At 41.0% G+C, this 18,580-nt stretch overlaps 1 protein-coding gene across 2 annotated transcripts in view; it reads left to right on the top strand.

Annotated features, from left to right (window-relative positions):
• Positions 1 to 18,580, top strand: part of B3GALT5 (beta-1,3-galactosyltransferase 5) — a 43,985-nt gene that overhangs the window by 1,042 nt on the left and 24,363 nt on the right. The gene's annotated exons all lie outside the window — the stretch shown is intronic.

Here is an 18,580-nt window from a genome sequence, read left to right as displayed (position 1 = left end):
AGCTCTTTGAGATGATGTTTTCGTTTCCTTTAGGTTTTATACTCAGAGATGGAATTGCTGGATCCTATGGTAGTTCTGATTTCTTAAGGAACCTCCACACTGTTTTCCACAGTGGCTACACCAGTTTGCATTTCCATGAACAGTACACGTGTTCTATTACTTTTTTCTCCACATGCTCGAGGACATTGTTATCTCTTGTTCTTTTGATAATAAGCATCCTAACAGGTGTGAGGTGATGGCTCCATTGTGGTTCTGATTTGCATTGCCCTGATGATTACAGTTTTTGAGCACATTTTCACATACCTGTTGGCCATAAGTATGTCCTCTTGGGAAGAAAGATTCCTTGCCTTTTGCCCATGTTTAAATTGGATGCTTTGTTTATTTCTTGTTATTGATAACTAGAGGAGGAAATGGCAACCCACTCCAGTATTCCTGCCTGCAGAGTCCCATGGACAGAGGAACCTGGTGGGCTACAGTGCATGGGATTGCAAAGAGTCGGATAGGACTGAGAGACTGAGCATGCATGCGTGCTATTGGTAACAATGTATTGATTTCTGAAGAGTTATCCCTACTTTCATTACATGCCCAGGAAGTTGGGTTACTGACTGGACATAGTGCAAGCAGAAGACTAGGGAATTAACACTGAATAGAAAGTCTCACAGTTAAAATGAATAAGCCAATCTAAGAAAAAAAAAATCAATTCCTTAGCACTGGGCCCAGACAGCTCCTGCAGAACGTGGGCGTTGTGGGGGTGCTGACAGGCAGGCGATGTGGTGAAAAGACATCTTTTCACTGAGTGCCAGTAGGGTTTTGATTTTGAGTCTCTTTAGCTCATTCCTAAATACCTTACAATTTTATAATCAACATTTTAGTAATATCTCTGCCAGTCGTGTGTGTGTGTGTGTGTGTGTGTGTGTGTGTGTGTGTGTGTGCACGCGTTATGCATGGTAAATAGTGCGCCTAACTTTTTAAGGAATCCTGTTTCTGTTTCACTTTCTTTGTTTGTTTGTTTTGGTATCTGACCTGTTGGGGATAAATACAGCTTCCAAAACCCTTTCCAAATCACCAGTAATCAGATATTGTGAAGTTATTTTTTGCTTTCTCTTTATATTAGCATGACAAACTTAAAAAAAAATCCTCATTATGTATTTGCCTTTTGTAAATAATTAGTAGTACCTCCCATTCCCTTGTGTCCCTCATTTACTGTTTCTGCCCCTGCACTTTTACTTGGAGGAGTAGAATTTAATGAAGATAGAGATCTGAGGAGAGTGTCATATTCTAGTGAGCACTAGTGGTGGGGCACGGCTACTGTGTAGAGTATCTTATAGACAGGAAATTCGGCTACTGTGTAGAGTATCTTATATACAGAAAATTCCTAGAGTCACATTTGTGGTTAAATGCATGCTGCTTCTGACCATCCTTACATGTAACAGAATATTTCAGTTAAGTTACATAGTGTGGTAGATGGCCATCTTCTATGGTGTTTCCTCCTCTTTTTTTGTAAACTGATGGGTTTTTATTTTTGCTTTTTAGTTAATTATCTATTTATTTTTGGCTCTGCTGGGTCTTTGTTTCTGCGGGTTTCTGTTTTGCTTTCTCTAGTTATGGCAGGGACTACTCTTCTCTGTGGTGTGCAGGCTTCTCATTGCTGTGGCTTCTCTTGTTTCGGAGCATGGATTCTAGGCACAAAGTAGTTGAAGGCTCTAGAGCACAGCTGAGTTATTAGTGTACTGCTGTACAGGCTTAGTTGGGGCATGTGGGATCTTCCCTGACCAGGGATCAAACCTGTGTCTCCTGTACTGACAGGTGACCACCCAGCCACCAGGGAAGCCCTGGTATTTCTTCTTAAACAGCTACATGTAAGAGGCAAATTGTTTCCAAGAGAGAGCATTTTGTATTTTCCTTTAAGTGAAATAAGTCAGACAAGGCAAATACTGTATGATCTTATGTGTGGAATCTAAAACAAACAAGAGAAAACCTCTCCAAAACTGAACCCAGAGATATAGAGAACAGATGGCAGTTATCAGAGGCTGCGAGAGTAGGGGGTGGAGGTGGGTTGGGGGGCATTGCCCTAATGGTGCGGGAGTGAGTGATGAGAATGAAGACAGAACATGAAAGCTAGTGCCATGGGTCGGAGACCTGCAACCTCTATTGGACTGAGGTTCAGAGTCCACTTGGAGTCCAGCTTTATTCCTAACTGCAGACTACAAGACTTTCTTTGATCTTATCTTTCTCCAAACACTACACTGACGTGGTCCAGATCTCCTTGTTTTCACCCGAGGCCATTCCCTCCTGGGCTAGTCTTGAGAACAGTCAGCAAGTGCGTAGGCAGTGTTCATGCCTGGTGTTGAACTGGTGTTCCGAGGTTCCGAGGTCCATTCATGATCTCAATCATAATCCTTTCTGGGTCTGCCCTTGGGGTTTGTAACAAGGCAGTTATGCTAAGAAAAGCATAAAAGATAATCACTAACACAGTTGATTAATATACACTGTTTTTGCAGGTGCTATTTCTATGGAATTTCTCAAGGTTGTGAAAGCACATTATTTAGGAATTCCCACTACCAGGGTAGGGGGGTGTTAGGCAGAATGAGTGAAGACGCTCAAAAGTTACAAACTTATAAGAGAAATATGTCCTGAGAATGTTATCAATACATGGAGAAAAATAAATCTCTCTCTCAAATCTTCCTTTTAAGGAATGGATGCATAATCTATTAAGATCTCTTTTCTATGTCTTTTCATTTTTTCTTTCTCTTCTCAAGTCAGTTCATCTTAAATAGTTCCTTTGTTAGGTAAAATTAAGCTCTGATATGTGCAAAGAGGATTTCAATATGAGGTCCATTGACATATAACTCCTATAAATGCAAGTTGAGTATAAAAATATTTCACTAAATCGTTACCGTAAAAAATTGAGAAGTACAATGCTGTCTTTGGAAAGAGTCTTCCACACACGGGCACCCTTTCTTTTGTAGGATTCCTCAGTTGGTGTTTTGAATAAACAAGAATCACAATTAATGTCTGATTTTCTGAGAGGCTGCATGCCTGTCCCAGTCTTCCTTGCAGGGGTGACAGACTCATCCTTTCATGAACGGACCAGTGTGCAGCCCTCCTTCCTCAGTCCTGCTTGCTCATCTGCAGGCAGTGGACAAGTGCAGACTTAGGTCAGTTCAGTTCAGTTGCTCAGTTGTGTCCGACTCTTTGCGACCCCATGAGTTGCAGCACGCCAGGCCTCCCTGTCCATCACCAACTCCTGGAGTTCACCCAAGCTCTTGTCCCATTGAGTCGGTGATGCCATCCAGCCATCTCATCCTCTGTCGTCCCCTTCTTCTGCTGCCCTCAATCCCTCCCAGCATCAGAGGCTTTTCCAGTGAGTTAACTCTTTGCATGAGGTGGCCAAAGTATTGGAGTTTCAGCTTTAGCATCAGTCCTGAAAGTGAAAGAGGAGAGTGAAAAAGTTGGCTTAAAGCTCAACATTCAGAAAACTAAGATCATGGCATCTGGTCCCATCACTTCATGGGAAATAAATGAGACTTAGGTCAGTTCGGACCAATTCTGGAAGGGAGTCGGGGGCTCCACTGCCGCCTACCTGGGCATGGATTTGGACTTGGACTTCAAGCCAGGCGCTGGTGTCCCAGGAGAGTCCTTTGTTTCTCAGGATGCTTGTCTATTTTGACCCAGCTTCCAATCAAATTTTCACTTGGTTCTCTGCCAGAAGGTAGATCCTTGTCGCGGATCCACGTTCCAATGGTCTTGAAACTCGGCTTGACCCTGGTCAGCCTCTCTCCCCAGATGCTTGGGAGGCTGCCTAAGATGAACCTGGAGACTTTGAACTACCTCATTCCTTGCTCTCTGAATATAACTGTCAACACCAGTCAGCCACTCACTGACTTTGTTGGGTAGAGGCCTTGTTTGATCTACTGCCACCCTGCCCCCAACTGATGCTCTTGGGTGATCCCAGCTTTGTAACCTCCTGTGGTGTTCTGTTGACCTCCTCTGCTGCTGCTCCCCACCTCCAGGAAAACCCTCTGAATGGGTAGGGGCTTCTTCCAGCCCTCTTAATTCCAGACTGTTCTCCTTTGCCCTTGGCCTGAGCTTGCTTCTGTGACTGGCCTCTTGTGGGTTTTGACAAGACCTCACTTATTAAGGGACTGAACCTGTGTCTGAAGAGGCAAGGGATGGGTAAGGTGGCTTCTAGACATTTTGACAACAAGTGTGATCTTCCTTGAAAACTGGATTAGGAGGTATGGGTATTGTGGAATGAGATGCACTTGGAAGAAGGTATCAACCAGAATTTTTATATCTAATTTTGAGTGGTTTCCCATAGTCCCAATAGAAGAAACAGAGTGAGAAGTGGAGTGGGACCACGCTGGGTAAAGGAAGCAGCTGGCCATTTATTCACACATTCGTGGAGAGATAAAAATTATGGATGCTGGACCCAGATGCCCGAGTTCATATCCCAGCTGTGTCAGGTACTTGTTTGGTGATCTTGGGCAAGTTACTTCATTTCTTCCTGCCTCACTTTCCTCAGTAAAGAATCTGCCTGCAATGCAGGAGACCTGGGTTCCATCCCTGGGTTGGGAAGATCCCCTGGAGAAGGGAGTAGCTACCCACTCCAGTATTCTTGCCTGGAGAATATCTTGGACAGAGTAGTCTGGCAGGCTATAGTCCATGGGGTCACAAAGAATTGGACACGCCTGAGCAATTAACACTTTCACTTTACTCTAATGAGATGGGAGACAATAATGGTATTTATTTCCTTGGGGGATAGTTTTGAGATTAATGGTTTCATAGGTGTAAAGTTTTACAGTAGTGCCATTATGTAATACATGTTACAGAAGTTACAGCTATTAATGATATTTGCCTTTTATGTGCCAATCCTTTAGCCATGTTGTATACAGTTGCTGCAGGTCAAGGATGAGAAATAAAAATAAAGTAACAAAGCTAGTTTTCTTTTATTAAATTAAAAAAAAAAGCAATTGTCTCCCAAATGTGCCCAAACTATTTTGAGCAGTAGTAGAATTGCTGGACACTCCAGTACTCTTGCCTGGAAAATCCCATGGACGGAGGAGCCTGGTAGGTTCCTGGTAGGTTCGCGACCATGAGGTCGAGAAGAGTCGGACAAGACTCAGCAACTTCACTTTCACTTTTCACTTTCATGCATTGGAGAAGGAAATGGCAACCCACTCCAGTGTTCTTGCCTGGAGAATCCCAGGGACGGGGGAGCCTGGTGGGCTGCCGTCTATGGGGTCACACAGAGTTGGACATGACTGAAGTGACTTAGCAGCAGAATTGCTGGAATAAAATAACTAATGTCAGGGCTGTAGTATTTAATTTGATGTCTCAGTTTTGGTCTCTAAACCCTTTCATTTAACTTCTGACTCTCTGTAATTATTTCAAGCCATTCCTGGGCATTACTATTTAAGTTTTCAACTCTTTCTATGCTATTTCTCACCATTTCTAATTTATTTATTAGTTTTGTAGAGGTGTTTTGCTCTCAGGATGTTTCCTGAATTCTGTAGTTTCCCTTTGTAATCTCCTTTCTTTGCCTTGTCCTCTCATGTTTTCTTTCTTGTTTTGCTGATTTTATGTTCTTAATTTTTCATAGTGGATCATTTATTGGAAGAACTTTTTTTTCTTTTTGTAACTTAGAGTGTGGTCAACACTTTTAAAGCCTGAAGTGAGTGATAGGACACAGATAGCTTAATTTTAAAAAATGTTTTGGCCACACCTTGAGTCATACAGGGTCTTAGTTCCTTGACCGGGGATTGAACCCATGCCCCCTGCATTGAGAGTACAGAGTCTTAACCACTGGACCAGGGATGTTCCACAGACAGCTTTAAAAGAGTTAAGAAGTACTAATCACTCCAGTTTCTAATGAAATATTACAAATTAGGTTCAAGGCAAAAAATGCGTGATCTAGAGACGGAATCAAGGGTGGAGAAATAGCCACCCAGAGGTACTTCTCTTGTGTTGGCTATCACCAGCACCTGCATGAGAACTTCTCACCCATTTCTGGGAGAATATTTCCTTCCAGGCTGGCTTCTGCACTTGGTTTTCCTTCTTTACTTTTGTCATAGTTGTGTGTATTTGCTCTGCCATTTCTTTTAATGTCAAGTATATTTAAGAAGGGCAGCTTCAGCTGTACCTTCCAACTTAATTTGAGTGACTTGTCCTTGATGGCTTCTGTCCTTGTGTGAGAAGTGTTTTCTTTCTGAGCTTCAGTTTGCATCCTGGACATCATGCTTTATCCACTTTTCTGTTGCCTGAGGAGATCAAGGAGGAGAAAGTATAGCTGGTTGTTGTTGAGGCACTAAGTCATGTCCGACTCTTTGTGACCCCATGGACTGAAGCATGCCAGGCTTCCCTGTCCTTCACTACCTCCCAGAGTTTGCTCAAGTTCATGTCCATTGAGTTGGTGATGTTACTAACCATCTCATCCTCTGCGACTCCCTTCTCCTTTGGCCTTCAACCTTTCCCAGCTTAGGGGTTTTTTCCAATGAGTTGGCTCTTCACATCAGGTGACCAAAGTGTTGGAGCTTTAGCTTCAGCATCAGTCCCTCCAATGAATATTCAGTGCTGATTTTCTTTAGGATTGACTGGTTTGATCTTGCAGTCCAAGGGACTCTCAAGAGTCTTCTCCAGTACCATCATTCAAAAGCATCAATTCCTTGGCACTCAGCCTTCTTTATGGTCCAACTCTCAATTCCATACGTGACTACTGGAAAAGCCATAGCTTTGACTATACGGACCTTTGTCAGCAAATGATGTCTTTGCTTTTTAATATGCTGTCTAGGTTTCTCATGGCTTTCTTTCCAAAAGGCAAGCATCGTCTAATTTCATGTTTATAGTCACCATCTGCAGTAATTTTGGAGCCCAAGAAAAGAAAATCTGTCACTGCTTTTACTTTTTCCCCTTACATTTGCCATGAAGTGATGGGACCGGATTCTATGAGCTTAGTTATTTTTTAATGGTGTAGCTGGAGTTGTGACTAATCATGATGTTAGGATTGGTGGATTTAATATCTGTTTTTCCTGTCATTTTATTCAAAGTTGCTTGGAAAGTTCTTCTAAATTCACAATATGACAACAGCATTCTTGTATGTTTGTGTCTCCTTTTGCACACAGGTGTGTTCCCTTTAGAGTACATTTCTAGAAGACAGTAAATGGATAAAAAGGCATGTTAACTCCATCTTTCTAAGGTGGTTGTACTAATTTATGCCCCCACCTGCTCAGTGTATAGTTCTGTTTCTCTGTAGCCTCCTCATTGCTTAGATTTATTGGACTTTTATGAACATATGGGATGCATGTATCTTTTTGAATTATAATTTAGTCTAGATATATGCCCAGGAGTGGAATTGCTGAATCATGGACTTTAAAATTTTTGTTAATTTAATGGGTGTTAAATTTTATAGTTTTTTTATGCTGATTTAAAAAAATTATTTATTTTTAATTGAAGGATAATTGCTTTGCAATATTGTGTTGGTTTCTGCCATGTCAACTTGAATCAACCACAGGTATATATATGTCCCCTCCCTCTTGAACTTCCCTCCCACCTCCTACCCCTGTAGGTTGTGACAGAGCCTGGGTTTGAGTTCCCTGAGTCATGCAGCAAATTCCCACTGGCTATCTAAATAGTAACTCTGTTTTAAAGTGCATTTGCCTTATTCTAGTAGAGCATCTTTTCATCTATATATACATAATAATAAAAATGTATATGTATACATATATATGTAATGACTCATCTATGAATGGTCTGTTTATGTCTTTTGCTCATTTTTCATGTGGGGGTATCTTTTTGATCTAGAGAAGTCTTTTTTACACATTCTAGATCCTTCATGTCAGTAATATACATTGTAAATATCTACTACTAGCCTATGGCTTATATTTTTTCATTTTTAATTTGCTAATTTTCATTTATGGCTTGTGCTTTTTTTTCTGCTTTAAGAATTTCCTCACTTTTTACCAATAGCCTTGTATATTTTCTTCTAATCATCTTTACTTCTTGCTTTTTATGTTCAGATTTTTAATTCTCTTTGAATTTACTTTTGCTGTTGTTGACTTAAAAAAGACACACTGCGTAAGAGTTGGTAGTTAAGTTTTATTTGGGGCAGAAATGAGGACTGCAGCCCGGGAGACAGCACCTCAGAGAGCTGAGAAACTGCTCCAAAAAGGTAGTGGTGGAAGGTCAGTATACGTGATTTTGGTGAAGGGGAAATTCAATGCATTAAAGCACTTATCTTACAAAAGGTTTTCTGTTAGTCTTGAGTAGCTGATGTCACCATGAAGGGATTTAGTGCTTTTCTAGATATGAGATTGGGGATTGGGGCCACGAAACCAGGTCCTGAAAATATCTATCTAAAAGCCTGTTCCACCAGTTTTCATGGAGCACAAAGTACGTCATTCTCCACCCTGAACTCCCTTCAGGGCCTATTGAAGGCCAACAGCTGCAGCAGTGTAGGATTCAGTCTCTGCAGAGGCAGATGGCAAATGCCCTTGGTGAGTGGCAATTTGTAGTTGACAGTATGTTGTGAGCTAAGATTTCAAATTTAATTTTTCCATTGAATTATCACTAGCCCCAGATCTCATTCAGTAGTCAAGTCCTTTCCTTGGTGATTTCTGATACCATTTCTCTGTGTATATATGTAGATTTCCAGGCTGTCTCTTCTCTTTTATTGGTTATTTTGATCTGCTCAGGCTGCCATAGCAAAAATACCATAGACTGGGTGCCTTAAACAACAGAAATGTTTTTCTCACAGTTCTGGAGGCTGGAAGTGGGATATCATGGTGTCAGCAGAGTATGGTTCTCATGAGAACCCTCTTCCTAGCTTTCAGATGGCAGACTTGTGGCTGTGTCCTCACAAGAGAGTGAAATCTTGCCCTTCCTCTTCTCAAAAGATCACCCTGTTGAATTAGAATCCCACCCTATGACCTCATTTATTCTTAATGACCTTCTAGAAGCCCCTGTCAAATTGGGTTTAGAGCTTTTTGTGGGAGGAAACAGTTGGGTCCATTTTTGTTGTTTATTTGCTCAGTCGCGTCTGACTCTTTGCAACTGCATGGACTGCAGCACCCCAGGTTTTCCTGTCCTTCATAACTCCTGGAATTTTCTCACACTCACATCCATTGAGTAGGTGATGCCATCCAACTATCTCATTTTTTGTCACCCCCTTCTCCTCCTGCCCTCAATGTTTCCCAGCCTCAGGGTCTTTTCAGTGAAGCATTTTAACTATATATAATTTGAAGTTTTTCAGCATTTTTTTTTATCAATTTCTCTATCATGATGAGGACCTTAGCACACTTTAATTATCAAACAACTGCTCTCCTTTATTTTTCAACTGTTTCTGGAGTTTGGCTATAATTTTTCAGACATGAAAAATTAGTTCTTTGCATGGATATAAATTAATTAAATTTAATCACATATTTGGTCTACTTCTGTGCCATTTTTGTGTCCCTTATTGATAAAGGTGAAAGAGGAGAGTGAAAAAGCTGGCTTAAAACTCAACATTCAAAAAACTAAGATCATGACATCTGGTCCTGTCACTTCATGGCAAGTAGATGGGGGAAAATGGAAACAGTGGCAGATTTTCTTTTCTTGGGCTCCAAAATCACTGTGGACAGTGACTGCATCCATGAAGTTAAAAGACAGTTGCTCGTTGGAAGAAAAGCTATGACAAAGCTAGACAGCGTATTTAAAAGCAGAGATGTCACTTTGCTGACCAAGGTCTGACTAGTCAAAGCTATGGTTTTTCCAGTTGTTACGTGTGGATGTGAGAGTTGGACCATAAAGAAGGCTGAGCACCAAAGGATTAATGCTTTTGAATTGTGGTGCTGGAGAAGACTCTTGAGAGTCCCTTGAACTGCAAGGATATCAAACCAGTCAATCCCAAAGGAAATCAGCCCTGAATATTCATTGAAAGGACTGTACTGGAACTGGAACTCCAATACTTTGGCTGCCTGATGTGAAAAGCCAACTCACTGGAAAAGACCCTGATGCTGGGAAAGATTGAGAGCAGGAGAAGGGAGCAACAGAGGATGAGATGGTTGGATGGCATCACTGACTCAGTGGACATGAGCTTGAGCAAACTCCTGAAGACAGGGAAGGACAGGGAAATCTGGTGTGCTGCAGTCCATGGGGTCGCAAAAAGTCTTAGCAACTACTTGATGTCATGTGGTGTGCAGTGTGGGCAAGCCTGCCCCACTCTGATGGAAAGGATTCCATGTTCCCACTCACCCTGACCTTGGCTTCTCTTCAACCCCTGATTCTTTTTATTTTTTTATTAACAATTTTATTGGAATATAATATCCACAGCATATATTTTTTGCATAGAGTTTACAATTCAGTGAATCTGAAATTCTTTTTTATTAACTTGTGTAAATTATATTTAAATTAAGTTGACTACTTTAGCCACAATTTCAGGACATTTAGTACATCCTCCATGGTTTGCATCCATTTTTCCTGTCTAGTTGCTGAACGTTTCATCATTTCAAAGAGAAACCCTATACCCACTATCATTCACTTCTCCCCAGAGCCCCTGGCCCTTGGGAGCCCTCATCCTGACTTCTCGCTATGAGTTTGACCATTCTAGGAACCTCACGTAAGTATTTTCCCTTGTGTGACTGGCTTATTTCACTTAGCATCATGTCTTCAACCTTCACTCATGTTGTAAAGTGTATCAGAATTTCTTTTTTTTTCAAGGCTGAATATTATTCCATTGTATGAATATGCCACATTTTGTTTATCCATTAATTTGTCAGTGGGCACTTAGGCTGCTTCTACCCTTTTGGCTATTGTGAATAATGCTGCTATAAACATGGGTGTACAAATATTTTTTCAAATCCCTGGTTTCATGTCTTTTGAGTTTATACTCAAAGGAGAATTACTGGATCATGTGGTATGCCTGTCTTCTTATTTTAAGGATTGCCATACTGTTTTTCACAGTGCCTCATCATTTTATATTTCCACTAGCAGTGCACAGGGAAGCTTCTAATTTCTTCACATACTTGGCAGCACTTTTTAATTTTTAAAAATCTGTGTTTTTATAATAGCCATCCTAATGGGGTGAAGTAGTAGCTCACTGTGGATTTGATTTGCATTTCTCTAATGATTAGTGGGGAAAACCACTGGACCATTCAGGTATGACCTAAATCAAATCCCTTATGATTATACAGTGGAAGTGAGAAATAGATTTAAGGGACCAGATCTGATAGACAGAGTGCCTGATGAACTATGGACAGATGTTCGTGATTCTGTACAGGAGACAGGGATCAAGACCATCCCCATGGAAAAGAAATGCAAAAAAGCAAAATGGCTGTCTGAGGAGGCCTTAAAAATAGCTGTGAAAAGGAGAGAAGCCAAAAACAAAGGAGAAGAGGAAAGATATAAGCATCTGAATGCAGAGTTCCAAAGAATAGCAAGGAGAGATAAGAAAGCCTTCCTCAGTGATCAATGCAAAGAAAAAGAGGAAAACAACAGAATGGGAAAGACTAGAGATCTCTTCAAGAAAATTAGAGATACCAAGGGAACATTTCATGCAAAGATGAGCTCAATAAAGGACAGAAATGGTATGGATCTAACAGAAACAGAAGATATTAAGAAGAGGTGGCAAGAATACACAGAAGAATTGTACAAAACAGAGCTTCACAACCAAGATAATCACGATGGTGTGATCACTGACCTAGAGCTAGACATCCTGGAATGTGAAGTCAAGTGGGCCTTAGACAGAATCACTACGAACAAAGCTAGTGGAGGTGATGGAATTCCAGTTGAGCCATTTCAAATTCTGAAAGATGATGCTGTGAAAGTGCTGCCCTCAATATGACAGCAAATTAGGAAAACTCAGCAGTGGCCACAGGACTGGAAAAGGTCAGTTTTCATTCCAATCCCAAAGAAAGGCAATGCCAAACAATGCTCAAACTACCACACAATTGCACTCATCTCACACGCTAGTAAAATACTGCTCAAAATTCTCCAAACTAGGTTTCAGCAATACGTGAACCTTGAACTTCCAGATGTTCAAGCTGGTTTTAGAAAAGGCAGAGGAACCAGAGATCAAATTGCCAACATCTGCTGGATCATGGAAAAAGCAAGAGAGTTCCAGAAAAACATCTATTTCTGCTTTATTGACTATGCCAAAGCCTTTGACTGTGTGGATCACAATAAACTGTGGGAAATTCTGAAAGAGATGGGAATACCAGACCACTGACCTGCCTCTTGAGAAACCTATGTGCAGGTCAGGAAGCAACAGTTAGAACTGGACATGGAACAACAAACTGGTTCCAAATAGGAAAAGGAGTTCGTCAAGGCTGTATATTGTCACCCTGCTCATTTAACTTCTATGCAGAGTACATCATGAGAAACGCTGGACTGGAAGAAGCACAAGCTGGAATCAAGATTGCTGGGAGAAATATCAATAACCTCAGATATGCAGATGACACCACCCTTATGGCAGAAAGTGAAGAGGAACTAAAGAGCCTCTTGATGAAAGTGAAAGAGGAGAGTGAAAAACTTGGCTTAAAGCTCAACATTCAGAAAACGAAGATCATGGCATTCAGAAAACTAAGATCATGGTCCTATCACTTCATGGGAAATAAATGGGGAAATAGTGGAAACAGTGTCAGACTTTATTTTTCTGGGCTCCAAAATCACTGCAGGGGGTACTCTTTCTGCCCCCTTCTGATGCGTATGTCAGAAGCTTTCTCTATCTCCTTTATACTTTAATAAAACTTTATTACACAAAAGCTCTGAGCGATCAAGCCTCGTCTCTGGCCCCGAATTGAATTCTTCTCCTCCGGGGGCCAAGAATCCTGGTGTATTCGCGTGATTCAACAACAACCTTTCATCTTGGGGGCTCGTCCGGGATCCTTCAGGACAAGGTAAGGATGCTTGGAGCTTTAGTTCTTTGTTCTCTTAGTGAACATGTTTTCTGCTATGCTTTACTAACTCTACCGTGTGCTTGTGTGAATGAATGGCATGCCCTGCGTGAAACAAGTAAGGAGCTCTGCTCTGCGGTTCCACGGTGATCTCATAGGGCTTATGGCAGAAACCTGTCGGGGCGTTATACCGACCTGCCAATGCCAAGAGGCACCCAATGTCTCCTTCGGGAACCGACCAGAAATGGACAAAGCGTGTGGACCGAACTCTCCTTTCTCGGTCTCTTTAACCATTTCATGACTCCTTGGGAATTACACTAGCAAGCGGGTACTCTTTCTGCCCCCTTCTGATGCCTATGTCAGAAGCTTTCTCTATCTCCTTTATACTTTAATAAAACTTTATTACACACACACACACACACACACACAAAACAAAATCACTGCAGATGGTGACTGCAGCCATGAAATTAAAGACGCTTACTCCTGGGAAGGAAAGTTATGACCAACCTAGATAGCATATTCAAAAGCAGAGACATTACTTTGCCAACAAAGGTTCGTCTAGTCAAGGCTATGGTTTTTCCAGTGGTCATGTATGGATGTGAGAGTTGGACTGTCAAGAAAGTTGAGTGCTGAAGAATTGATGCTTTTGAACTGTGGTGTTGGAAAAGACTCTTGAGAGTCCCTTGGACTGCAAGGAGATCCAACCAGTCCATCCTAAAGGAGATCAGTCCTGGGTGTTCATTGGAAGGACTGATGCTGAGGCTGAAACTCCAATACTTTGGCCACCTCATGCGAAGAGTTGACTCATTGGGAAAGACTCTGATGCTGGGAGGGATTGAGGGCAGGAGGAGAAGGGGATGACAGAGGATGAGATGGCTGGATGGCATCACCAACTTGATGGACATGAGTTTGAGTGAACTCTGGGAGTTGGTGATGGACAGGGAGGCCTGGTGTGCTGTGATTCATGGGGTTGCAAAGAGTCAGACATGACTTAGCGACTGAACTGAACTGAATGGTTAGTGATGTTGAGCATCTTTTCATGCATTTATTTGCTGTCTGAATATCTTCTGTGGAGAAATGTGTATTGAAGACTTTTGCCCATTTTTAAATCAGGGTGTTTGTTTTTTGTTGTTGATGAGCCCCTATTTGTTAACAGGTAAGATATTTTTACTGTCATGAACTTTACTTTGGGGAAAGATATTGACTGGCACTTTGTTTATTTTCTGCTTTTATCTTTCTATCATAGTTCCCCATCAATTATTATTTATTGCTGTCCTAGTTCATCCTGTTCTCAGAGTTGACCCAGCAGATCTATTCCTTCTCTTCCCTTCCCACATTCCTTGTTTTGGACTCTTGTCTTTTTAACTGTTGATTCCTTGGATGGAGAGTTTTACTTAAGCCAGCTGTCCCATGTTGCTTTCTTTTTCTTCCTAAGGATTGTCATCTGCTTTCTGATTTTAGCCACAATTCCTCCACTGAAGCTGCATATCGGAAGTCCAGGAGCTTCTGACTCCACATTTTTTTTTTTTTGTATGATTGGCACTAATGATGATTTCTTCCTTCTTGAGGCTCCTTTGGTCCCTGGGACACTTGTCTGTGAAGGGAGTGAGCAGTGGGGTTTAGAACTATGGGCCTTTGCCTGGCTGTAGATGCCAGCTTTGAGCATGAACTCGCTCTAGGACCCAGGCTAGTGACTTCATTCTGTGGGATTCCCCGCAGTGAAGGAGAACGTTAACACCCACCTCAGAGATGTGTGATGAACATGGAATGAGTTATCACATGAAACCTGCGTAGACACAGTAGTTCACACACAGGAAGTGTTAATTTTCAGCCACTACTGGGACAGTACAGTTGGTCCTCTGTATCAGTGGGCTCTGTATCATTGAATATTAACCAACTATGGATAGGAAATATTCAGGAAGAGAAATTATGAAAAGTATCTAAAAGCAAACCTTGAAGTTGCCTTGTACCTGCCAGTGTTGATGTAGCACTTGGATTGTATTAGAGATGCATCATCTCTAGTAATCTAGGGATGATTTAAAGTGTACAGGAGGATGTGCATAGGTTATATGCAAATACTTTGCCATTTTATAAGAGAATTGAGCTTCCTTGAATTTTGGTGTCCGCAGGGGTGCTAGACCCAGCCTCCCGTAGACACCGAGGGGTGAATATAATTGGTTTTCCTCTTATGTGTCCAGTTGATCCCTTTTCTCCTCCATTTGTTCCCCTCCTGACTCTTGTTTACTAAATAATTCTGTACTTTGCTCCTCATTGTTCTTTTCCTAGACATTGTGTTGCTCTTGTCATTTCAATGTACACCTTTATGCAGGCAGATTCTCACCAGGTCACCTCTCTACCTTTTAAAAGGAGACTTCTTGTAGCATGAAACTGCTAAATAGACATATTTTGGGGAGGACATTTTGACCCTTGTCAAAGCACTCCATGTCAGCTGCCCCCTCACCGTCTCATACACAGCCATGTCAGTTCCACATAAAGCCTGGACAAATTTGATCTTTCACTTATTTCCATAAATTGCATTTTTAAAATTTTTTGAGTTTTTTTTTAATGTAGACCTTTCTTTATAAAGCCTTTATTGAATTTGTTACAATATTGCTTTTGTATTATTTTTTGATTTTTGTGGCCAAGACGTGGAATCTTAGCTCCCTGACCAGGGATCAAACCTGCACCCTCTGCATTGGAAGATAAAGTCTCAACTACTGGACTGCCGGGGCAGTCCCTGAATTGCATTATTTTGAAGATGAAATCACAAGTGTCACCCTGCACCATGCACCTTACAGGACCATGTTAAGTGATTATATTCTGAGCGAATGTAAGAAGAGATGGTGGGGCTTTATAAATCAAGCAAACTAATGTCATGGAAGTCTTAGGAATGATCTAGAATAGAGCCTGGAGCTTACTAGTTCCTATTCTGTGAGGTACTTTATTGACTTTTGCAAAAACTTTAGGAGGGAGGTAGTATTATCTTCTCTTTTAAGAAAATTTCCATTTCTCATTTATAGAGAAAATAGGCTTAAGAAGGTAGATATGCCTGGAGTCCCATAACTATCAAGTGACTGACTTAAGATTTGACCCAGTTCCTTGGGTTCCAAACACAGAACTCTTAACATCTTGATTGTCTTTTATATGTATCATTTCCCGTTTTCCGTTTCTCATTTTATTCTTTCCTATCCCCCTTCCTATATTTCTTAGATACTCTAGAGCTTAGTTCCTTTCAAAGAGATGATGTGTGTGATTTCTCAATAATATCTCATTTTAATGTTTGAATGAATTCAATCCTGCTTTTAGCTTTATTCTCTCTCTTTTCTGTGATTTTCATTTGTTGTCTAAATTCTTTTATGAGCTGAATCCTTTTCTTTCCTTCTTTTCTTTAATAACAGAAATACTTAAGGCTATACATTTGCCTCTGAAAGCAACTTAGAGCACATTCTAAAGGATCTTATTTAGTGTTCTTTTTTGTTTTATAAGTAATCTGTTATTACATCTTTAATATCTCCTTTTCACCTCATAGTTAATTTTTGTTTATTTCTAAGGGACTGGGATTTGATGATCTTTTTAAAAAGTGTTAGTTGCTCAGTCATGTCCAACTCTTTGTGACCCCATGGACTGTAGTCTGCCAGGCTCCTGTCCATGGAATTTTCCAGGCAAGAATACTGAAGTGGGTAGCATTCCCTTCTTGTTAAACTTAATGTTACTTCTTGGTTTTAGTTTATTGCTGTGATGATGGTCCATTGTTTTCCTCTTAAGTCTGTATACAGTTATATTGCTATTTAGAAATATGCATAGTTATAATTATGGAAATGCTGGTTTGAAATGAAAATGAGCAGGATTTGAAAACAGTGCTTATAATTCACTTACTTGAGTCTAAATTTTGAGTTCTTGTTTCTCCAACTGATGTGCTTTGTTTCTTTTATTATTAAAATAAAATACATATTCTCAATAAAATTCTTAGGGCACATTTCTAGCTTTGGTTTTTATAGGAAAATGGTTCCAGCCTGCTCTGTAACAACCAGCACGCAGTGAAAAAATGAAGAGCTGTTGTTAAGTTGAACAGTAGTTCTAGCTAACAAACCCATCAACGTTTAACAATTTTAATGAGCTTTTCTAAAGTGTCATATTTTCACTTTGAGTCTTTTCACATTAAAATCTATGGTCTTCCTGCCAATGTTATATTTAATGAAGCTGTGTGCTTTCAGGCAGATTTGGATCAAAGTGAATGTGAGTGAGCTGGAAGCAGAATCCATTACAAACCCAAGTGTCTGAGGGGAAATTTCCTGAGCATGTGGGACTCGGTTCTATTCATTCCTTTGGGGCAATCTTAGCCACGGTCCGAGATGTCCCAGGGCAGTGAGTCATTCAGGACTACTTGGGAATTGGTAAGTTAGGTCAGTGAAATGTTTCTCTCACATATTTCTCCTTCTTCCACTGATTCACGGTGTCTGTGCTGGGTTTCCAAGGGAGAAATTGTGAAAGACACAAGGAAGTGACTGGCATTTGATCCAGGAAATGTTTGCACGTTAGTATTTTCTTTTTATTTTCAGGAAAGGTGGTTTATGTAGATTTACTGACAAACTATGATGACCTAGAGGTGGCAGAGGAGTGTTGACTTAAAAAAAAAAAAGTCACAACTTAGAAAGTGAGAATTATGTTTTATTTGGTGGGAATTTTTAGGACTTCAAGCCTGAGAGACAACACTTCAAGTGACTCTGAGAGAACTGTTCCAAGGAAGTGAAGAGGGGAGCCAGGTTATATAGAAGTTTTGCAGCAAAGGGCAGGTAGTCTGAACATCAAAAGATTATTGTTAGTTAAGGAAAAGCAGATATCTCAAGGAATTTAGCACTTTTCTCTGTATGGGAAAATGCAAGAGTCTGGGCTCACTGAAATAATTTCCTTTCATATGCATCTTAGCTGTCTGGGGCCAGTTGTTGTTCAGTCACTCAGTTGGGTCCGACTGCAACCCCATGGATTGCAGCACGCCAGACTTCCTTTACTATCTCCCGGAGTGTGCTCAAACACATGTCCATTGAGTCAGTGATGCCATCCAACCATCACCCACTTCTCCTGCCCTCAACCTTTCCCAGCGTCAGTCTCTTTTCCAATGAGTCGGCTCTTCATATCAGGTGGCCAAAGTATTGGAATTTCAGCTTCAGCATCAGTCCTTCCTATGAATATTCAGGGTTGATTTCCTTTAGGATTGACTGGCTTAATCTCCTTGCTGTTTAAGGAACTGTATCCTGTTTGTGTGTGTGTGTGTGTGTGTGTCCCTCCCCCCATAGCCTTAGGGAGTGGGTGGGATGCCAGATCATACGTTTTACTCTTCCTGGGTAACCTCAGGGCTCAGAAATTCACATTTGGAGGGCCGGAGTTGCTGATGGCTGTGACAATCTTGTTTATTGATACAGCAGGAAATACTCCATTTCTTAGGAAGGGGGTGCAGTTCTGGAGAGGTAAGATGTGGTAGGAAAAACTAAGAAAGGAGGGGACACAGCTGAATGGAAGTACTCCCATCTGTTTTCAACTCTTGAATGTTGTAACCATCTGTCTGCTCTTCAATTACTGTTCCTGCCTTTCGAGCTTTCTTTAAACGGAAATAAAAACCTAGTGGGCAAAAATTATGGAAAAAACCATTTTCCTTTCAAAATATTCATAGAGAGAGGAGGAAGTCTGTCCTGACAGATCTAAATGCAGTATGGCTT

Source organism: Bos grunniens, chromosome 1 (assembly GCF_055505025.1).
Source record: "Bos grunniens cultivar Pamir isolate PY7600 chromosome 1, Bosgru_T2T1.0, whole genome shotgun sequence".
In the NCBI taxonomy this organism is placed as follows: Eukaryota; Metazoa; Chordata; class Mammalia; order Artiodactyla; family Bovidae; genus Bos; species Bos grunniens.
The sequence above is the reverse complement of the archived record's forward strand: the minus strand, read 5'-3'. Positions and strand labels throughout refer to the sequence as shown.